This window comes from Hemicordylus capensis, chromosome 15 (genome assembly GCF_027244095.1).
Source record: "Hemicordylus capensis ecotype Gifberg chromosome 15, rHemCap1.1.pri, whole genome shotgun sequence".
Lineage (NCBI taxonomy): Eukaryota > Metazoa > Chordata > Lepidosauria > Squamata > Cordylidae > Hemicordylus > Hemicordylus capensis.
In genome coordinates, this window is record NC_069671.1 from 5,620,056 (window position 1) to 5,627,466 (window position 7,411).

The 7,411-nt window shown below is 51.0% G+C and overlaps 1 long non-coding RNA gene across 1 annotated transcript; it reads right to left on the bottom strand.

Annotated features, from left to right (window-relative positions):
- Positions 1-1,241: 1,241 nt before the first annotated feature.
- On the bottom strand, positions 1,242-6,822 carry LOC128337785 (uncharacterized). Its single transcript, XR_008312434.1, has 4 exons — positions 6,456-6,822; positions 4,899-5,193; positions 2,182-2,309; positions 1,242-1,699 (listed from the first exon to the last, which is right to left on the bottom strand). It is a non-coding gene; the product is annotated as an uncharacterized LOC128337785 (long non-coding RNA).
- Positions 6,823-7,411: the final 589 nt, after the last annotated feature.

Genomic DNA, 7,411 nt, shown 5'->3' on the forward strand with positions numbered 1-7,411 from the left:
TTTTTTAAGTGGGGTCGTCTTAAATTCAGATTCGTCTTCCATTCGGGTGTTTGTTTGTTTGTTTGTTTATTAGATTTCTATACCGCCCTTCCAAAAACGGCTCAGGGCAGTTTGCACGGGTACACATTTGGCCGTGCCAGCAAAACGAATGTGTTATTTGCCGTGATGCCAGTCTGTTCTTCCAGCATTTCCAGGGATGAATACTGTGGGGTTTGTGGAGCAGGGTGGTGTCAAAGTCTGTGGGCCGACTTGATTCTTAGCAGTGGCCTCGAAACCCCACCCCATGCGCATTGCTATAGGGCCCTGGCTATAGGGCCCGGCCTGGGCTTTCTTCTCTGGACGCGCATCGCGAAGGGGCTTCGCCCTTCTGGGCATTTTCGGCTCTTTTGGCCGAGGAGGGGCAGCCCTGGCCGGCCATTTTCCGCCCGGACTCCCCGAGGGGTTGGTATAGCCGGAGTATCGGGTTGCATCAGCGCTACTTCTGGCCCAGCCCTGCAGGGCGATCCCCTTCCCCACACCCCACACCCCGGCCTTCTAACCTTGCAGCGGAGAACGGTGGACGCGTCTGGAGGAGGCCCGCCTCGCTCGCAGGTGACTTGACTGCCCGTTAAGCAGATTTATAGCTCTCTCTGGCTGGGCCAAGGGGCTGGCAGGCCGGCCGGGCTCCGGCTGCAAGCAGCTGTTAGGAAAACGGATCGGAACCGAAGCAGAGCGGGTCAGTACTGGCTTACGGACCAAGGCGGGGTCCTCCTATCAGGCGGGCGCTCTTCTCGGTTCTCCCGAGGGGCAAGAACCGGGGGAGGGGCAGAACCCACGTTTGTCACCCCAGCTGCAGCCTAATCAGTGTGTGTGTGTGTGTGTGTGTGTGTGTGTGTACACGCACTATAATTCTGGCACCCATTTCTAACCAAAATACATTTTGGGCAGGAAGGAAGGAAGGAAGACAGACAGACAGACCACTGGGGTGGTGGAGAGAAAGAAAGAGAGAGAGAGAAAATTACAGGCACTCCTTTAAATACTTATACCAACCATATTGCCCACAGCATCCATGATTTCTACCTTTTTACTGTACTTCGCCCTTAAGAACACCCGGACTCTAAATTATGGGTATTTACTCTTCTTCTGTTATAAAATGACAAGAATGGTAATAATTTAAAAAAAAACTACTACACACTGCGGCTGCTAAGAATATTAGCAGCAGAATATTCAACAAAAGTTCTCAAAGCAGTTTACCTGGGAAAATAATATTAAAGCAATAAAGTTGACTCGCTGTCCCCAAAGGGCTCCCCATCTCAAAGGGCTCACACCACTATTCCTTGTACTAAACGGAGAGGAAAGTATTCTCAGGCGGCAATCCTGTTTATTCAGAGGAGTGAGTTATTTTGGACTCGGTGGGGCTTCCATCTCAGTCAGATTTCCTCCGGAGTCTCCCAAGGGTAAGGGATAGTCACTCATTACTACAGAGCCAGGATTCTCGGCAGGGATTCTTGGATCCCCTAGATGTTGTCGGGGGCCATCGTGGCTGGGGATGATGGAAGTTGTAGTCCCACAACGTCTGGGGACCCAAGGGGGAGAACTCCAACTGCGGGGGATTTGCGGTGAGAGGTTCAGTTGACCAGATGTCATGTCAGCCGTTGCTTAGATTCGCAGAATTATTTCTCTTGCCTAGAGAAATGTTGCTTTAGGATCCTACAGAAGCCTTTGGGGAAACATAGTGAACGTCTTACTTAAAATCGGATGTATTAGCAGTTTGGAAAGAGAGAAAGAAAGAAAAAAAGAAGGATTAGATGGAGGAACTACGGTCCTGTTGAAATCTCAAAGGGTGCGTGTGTGCGTTTATAATTTGCGTTTTTAGGCCGCCTTTCCTCCGTGGAGCCCAAGGCGGCTGTATGGCGGCTAAAACCAAAGACCTTGGACTACAATGGAGGAGGCGATCGCCTCCAAGCCTTCACGCTTTTTTTGCCGCAAAGTGTTTAGGATTTATTATCCCACTTTCACTGACCGTCCGCCTACCTGGACAGGTCGTGTGTGTGTGGAGCTGGGTTTAAAAACCTCAAACCCAGAAACAGCGCCCTCCTCCCGCCCCACTTTGTGCCAGACATGATGGGTGGCTACTGACACCTTTAGCAGGGAGTGGGGGGAGAGAAGTGAAATCAGCACAGTAGTCATAACCATAATTACCATAACACTATAATTGCCGCCTTATATAACCTTCGGGAGTCAACGGCGGTTAACAAGGGCTGCGCTTCTGATCCAGATGCAGGGGAGAATATGTAGGTTCAGTGAAGATCTATAGGATCGGGGCCAGCCTGCCTGGGGAAAGAGATATTTTTTCCACTGCTGAAGGGGAAACTGTGCCCAACTGCGCCCCCCTCCCCCTGCCCCACAGCTGTCCCCAAACCTTCCTTTTCTTGGCCTCGATCAGAGTAATTTTCTCTGTGGCTCCAGGTGAGTGGAGGGCTGAGCGCGATGCCCCCCTCCCGCAATTTCTTTGAACTCCACCTCATCTGCAGGGGGGCAGTTTTCCTTTTGTGGCCCAGCAGCCCCACAACAGACACCTCCATGTTGAAGCCTACTGCGCTTCCGATTCATCCCTTTGTCCATTCATCCAGGAAGGAGAGGTGTTGAGGCTGGAGGAGAGATCCACCCATTTCGTCCTCAGCCCCCCATCTCCCTCCAGTTTGGAAGATCTCCTTCACCGCTGGTCTGCTGCGGCTTAATTATGGGGGGGGCACATACCACGTGACATCGGGGCCCCATCCATAGACTTGAAGGTGCGGGAGGGGGGAGAAGAAGGAATGGATCGGGACAGGAGAGAGGTTTCTCCACCTTGCAAGGAAGAAGGGGGGCCGCTCAAGAGGACTATAGCTGGGGGGTGGAGAGAAAGAAAGAGGGGGGAAGCTGTCACTCGATGCACGTTTCAGACTGCCTTGGGAACGAGTCCCGTTTAACTCGGTGCAACTTTGCTTCGGAGTAATCATGCCTAGGAGTAATCCAGCTCACTCGGTACAGGAGCAACCCGGGTGGCGGGGGTGGTGGGGGGTGGGAGAAGGAGAGAGCCAGAGAGGAAAAGAAGCCGCTAACTCCTGGGTGGGGGGTGGGGGGAGGGGAGGGGAGGTGGGGGGAGGGCCGGCGAACGAGGAAGCTTGCGGGACGGGGCTGGGCGAAGGAGCGCGGAGCAGTTCCTCCTTTCGTACTTACTTACTTACTTACTTACACTTGCGGCCGCAGACAATAATACGCGGAGCAATTCTCCGCCAGCTGGGAGGGGACGGAGCAGGGGAGGGCGTCACATCGGAGACCTCGCGTGCCTGCTTGCCGCTGCCCAGTTCCTGCCGTCCCGCCGCCGGGCCCCGCCGCTACCCAGCCCACCGGCCATGGCGTGCTGATTCGCCCCGGCGGCGGCGGCGGCGGCTCCCTCCCTCCCTCCCTCCCTCCCTCCATCCCGGCTGGCTGGCTGGCGCGGGGGGCGCGCTCCGCTCTATGGACGAGGCCAGTCCCATGTCCCCCAAGGCCAACGCGTTCAGCATCGCCTCTCTGATTGCAGCCGCCGAGCAAGCAGGAAAGGACGACGAGGAGCTCGCGGAGCTGGAGGCAGCGCCCGGGGCCGGCGGGGCCCTCCGCAAGCCCTACAGCCCGCCCGCCGCCGCCGCCTTCGCCGCCGCCCGCCGGAGGATGCATTTCAGCGCAGTCACCAGGGACATGGAAGGTAGGGGCGCGCGGCTGCGGCGAGGCACGCTTTGGGGTTGCGCCTCCCGGCGGGACCGCAGATGGGGTGTGGGGACACGGGGGGAAGGCCCGCTCGGGAACAGACACCCTCCCGCCCCATAGATTCTTCCTTGATCAGCCCCCAAGGCTCTGGGAGCGCAACAGCGCTGGTGGGTCTGGAGGGGGGCCCCGCGCGAAGGGGTTTTGCGCCGCGATCCTCAACACGCGTTGACTGGAGCTGCAATCCGCTGCGTGCTTGCCTGAGTGTAAACCCCACAGTCCGGCTTAGTGCACTACATGAATTCCCATGCAGCCCCCCTCCCCAGAAATACGCCCCCCCCACACACACACATTTCCATGCAAAGCCAGGAAACCTCCGAGGAAACGTGTTTATAGACCCGGGAGGGTGAGAACCCCGAATGAGAATCAGCAGGACAGAAGGATCCTGGAGCCTAGAATACTCTTAAGTCCGTATAAACACGTTTTGGTTTTAAAAATAATTGATTTTAGACATTCCTTTTTAGCAAAAAAAAGAGAGAAAAAATTAAAGTAATGTTGAAAACAGTTCACACGAACCGAGTGATGGTGCGGGGGGAGAGAGGGGAATGACCCGACATCCAACGGTCTTTTTGTTTTTAAAAAAGCAACTCGGTAGCAGTTCGGCGGGTCTAACCCTTTTTGGTTGACCAAGAAACTGACCCGAAGCGCCCTGATTCGATTTAACCGGCTTGCAGAGCTGGGTCTTGAGTGCAGCAAGGCGTTCACACGAGACCTAAGGCTGCCACCCGTCGTCAGCTCCAGTAGGGCCGCAGCACTAACCACACTTACCTGGGTGTGAGGCCCACAGAACCCCGGTGGGACTTGCTTCCAAGGAGAGAAGCCCAGGGTTTTGCTGCCTAGGAATACCAGAAAGTGAAGCGAATGCCCCCAAACCACAGCCTCGCTCGAATCGATAGTAAATCTAGCACACCTCCTTGTAATGCAACAGCGTTTCTGTCAATTAACAGGGTAGCCCTGAGAGATGATGCTGTTCGCTATGATTGCTGCACTGTAATGAGGAGACCACATGTGTGTGAGTCTGCCTGTGTGCAGATATTTGTGCATTTTGCCTTTGTGCATATTTGTGCCTTCGTGTGCATATTTATACATGTTGCCTTATTAGGAGTCGAATAAAGTAAAGTAAAGTGTACCGTCAAGTCAATTCCGACTCTTGGCGCCCACAGAGCCCTGTGGTTTTCTTTTGGCAGAATACAGGAGCGGTTTTCCATTGCCTCCTCCCCGCGCAGTGTGAGATGCTGCCGGATATAGGTGTTTCCCGGGGAATCGAACTGGCAATCTTCCTCTTATTAGTCAAGCATTTTTCAGGGCCTCGCGTATTAGACAGAGGGGACACGCCAAAGTTCAGCCCTCTCCATCCACATCCATTTGAATGGGAGAATTAACGCACACCTGCTCCTCTGAACTCAATGGGACATCGGTAGTTCCCTGTATAATAATAATAATAATAATAATAATAATAATAATAATAATAATACATTTTACATTTTACATTTTAATTACAAATATATTCTACCCTTCACTATCCACCCTCTCATAAACTACGTTACAATCCACATCTGAGACTAAATTCCGAGTATAGTTTTTTCAATAATAATTAAAAATAATAATAAATAATAAATAAATAAATAAACATAGCCTAGCGAGCTTTACTTGGAAAAAAGTTTTACTTCAGATTTTTAAAAAGGTGTTTTAAATCCAAACAACATATTTGCAATCCAATAATTCCATTGTAATACTCCCAATTATGTCAACGCAATTTAACTTTTTCTCCTGTGTTCTGGATCTGGGTGTTATACGAGGCGGGGACAGTAAAATTGATGAGTCCAGAAAACAAATAGCTGTGTAGTACAGTGACCTTCCAGCATCAGTGTTAAACAATGGTATTATGTTTTGGGGTTTTTTTGTTTTAAAGACGAAGATGCTGAATAACATTTCCTAAGCGTATGCAAACAATATGATGATCTAGGAAACGCTCCATTAAAAATCCAATAACTGGGTCAACAAGTAGGATGCTGGGTCTTGGAGACAGAGACGCCCAGATCTTCTCAAATACTGTTTCGAGGGAAGTCTGAGGCCTTATTCAGACTGACAGAGGATAAATTAGAAGGGAATTATCTGCACGCTGAGAATTATACCGTTATTTTATTATTATTATTATTATTATTATTATTATTATTATTTTAAAATATACAACTTCATCGGCTCTATCCATTGGGGCCTCCTTCCCAGATCCCACAGAAATGAATGGGATCCGTGCTCTTTCGTGGGTTCCCATTCACTTATGATTCTTCATTCACTGTTATGGTTCTTTTGGAAGTGATTTCCCCACTAGATCGTCCCCTGAATGTGCCAAAGTCCAGACTACTCCATACATTTAAAAACACACTTTCTATTTTAAAAGTTGGTTTTAAAATAGCTGTTGCGTAGTGTGGATTCAGTGGCTGTGTATGTGTATCCCAAATTATAGAGCTGAGAGGGCGATTAAATCCTAATAACTTCATATTCCAAACTCTAAAATTGTGGGGAAAGTAAATCCCCTGAATTTCAGCTGATTTGACCCTATTTCTAGTAGCCCAGTTCTGAGTGGACTTTCTTGGAAAGAAGCTTCTTTTAAATCCTTTCCATAGAACTGTGTTCAGTGTTGAGTTATAAAATATTTAAGAGAGAGAGAGAGAGAGTAGACTCACACGACCATGTTAATAGCGTCATATTCTCCAACCTTTCAGTCTATGTCTTCGGTTTCAATGGAACTTGACCTCCAAGAAAATGTACTTTGCCTTGCATACCCTGGCAACCCGATCCTTTAACTCCACCCCCCGGGGAAAAAAACCACCCCTGTAAATGTAAACTCCAATCAATGCGAATTACTTCCTTCAAACGTGTTGAGGATCCAGGTGTAAGAGTCACACCGGACCAGAACGAGCATTGTCTGACTCCGGATGTTGCCAGACTTATTTCTAAACCTCCCCCCACTCTTTCCATATATTCGCTTTTTGCAGATTTACACCGCGATCCACAACTCTGTTAAGACGAATTATTAAAAGTTCGGCCTAATTCTGACATATGCCAAAGGAGGGGGGGCAGACAGAGGGAAAGAGTTTAGGAGCAACTCAATTTTTTGGGGGGGGGGATAATCAGGTTTAGTGGGAGGAGTTCAGTAAAACGAGGAGGGATCTCCTCAAATGCTTGGGGGGTGGTGGATCTGGACCTTGTCCTAAGCATTTAAGTGTATGTATGTGGTTAAGAGGGGCCCCTTTTCCCGAAACTTCTTGCGTTGCCTTCCCTACGGCTTAAGCGCTGTGTGGACCGGCAAGGTTGCTGACAGTGCTGGCATCTCTCCCGAGCAGAACAGAAAGCGGGAGGCAGCAATGTTAGGCAAGGGAAGGCTCCTCCTGTAGCCTCCCTCCCCCCCACTCCGCTTTAGCGCTCGGAGGTGGGGGGGGGGGCTGCGCAAGCCCAGGAAGAGCCCCTTGCACAGGCGCGCGCGCCGCCCTGTCAATCATTCCCCGCCGGGGCCCTTCTCGGAGCCCCCCTGAGGCGAGGCCAGGGAAGCCCGCGCGTTACCTGGGGTGTGTGTGTGTGTGTGTGTGCTCCCTCTCCCTCCCGTCTTTCCAGAGAGAGAGAGAGAGAGAGAGCCGCAACG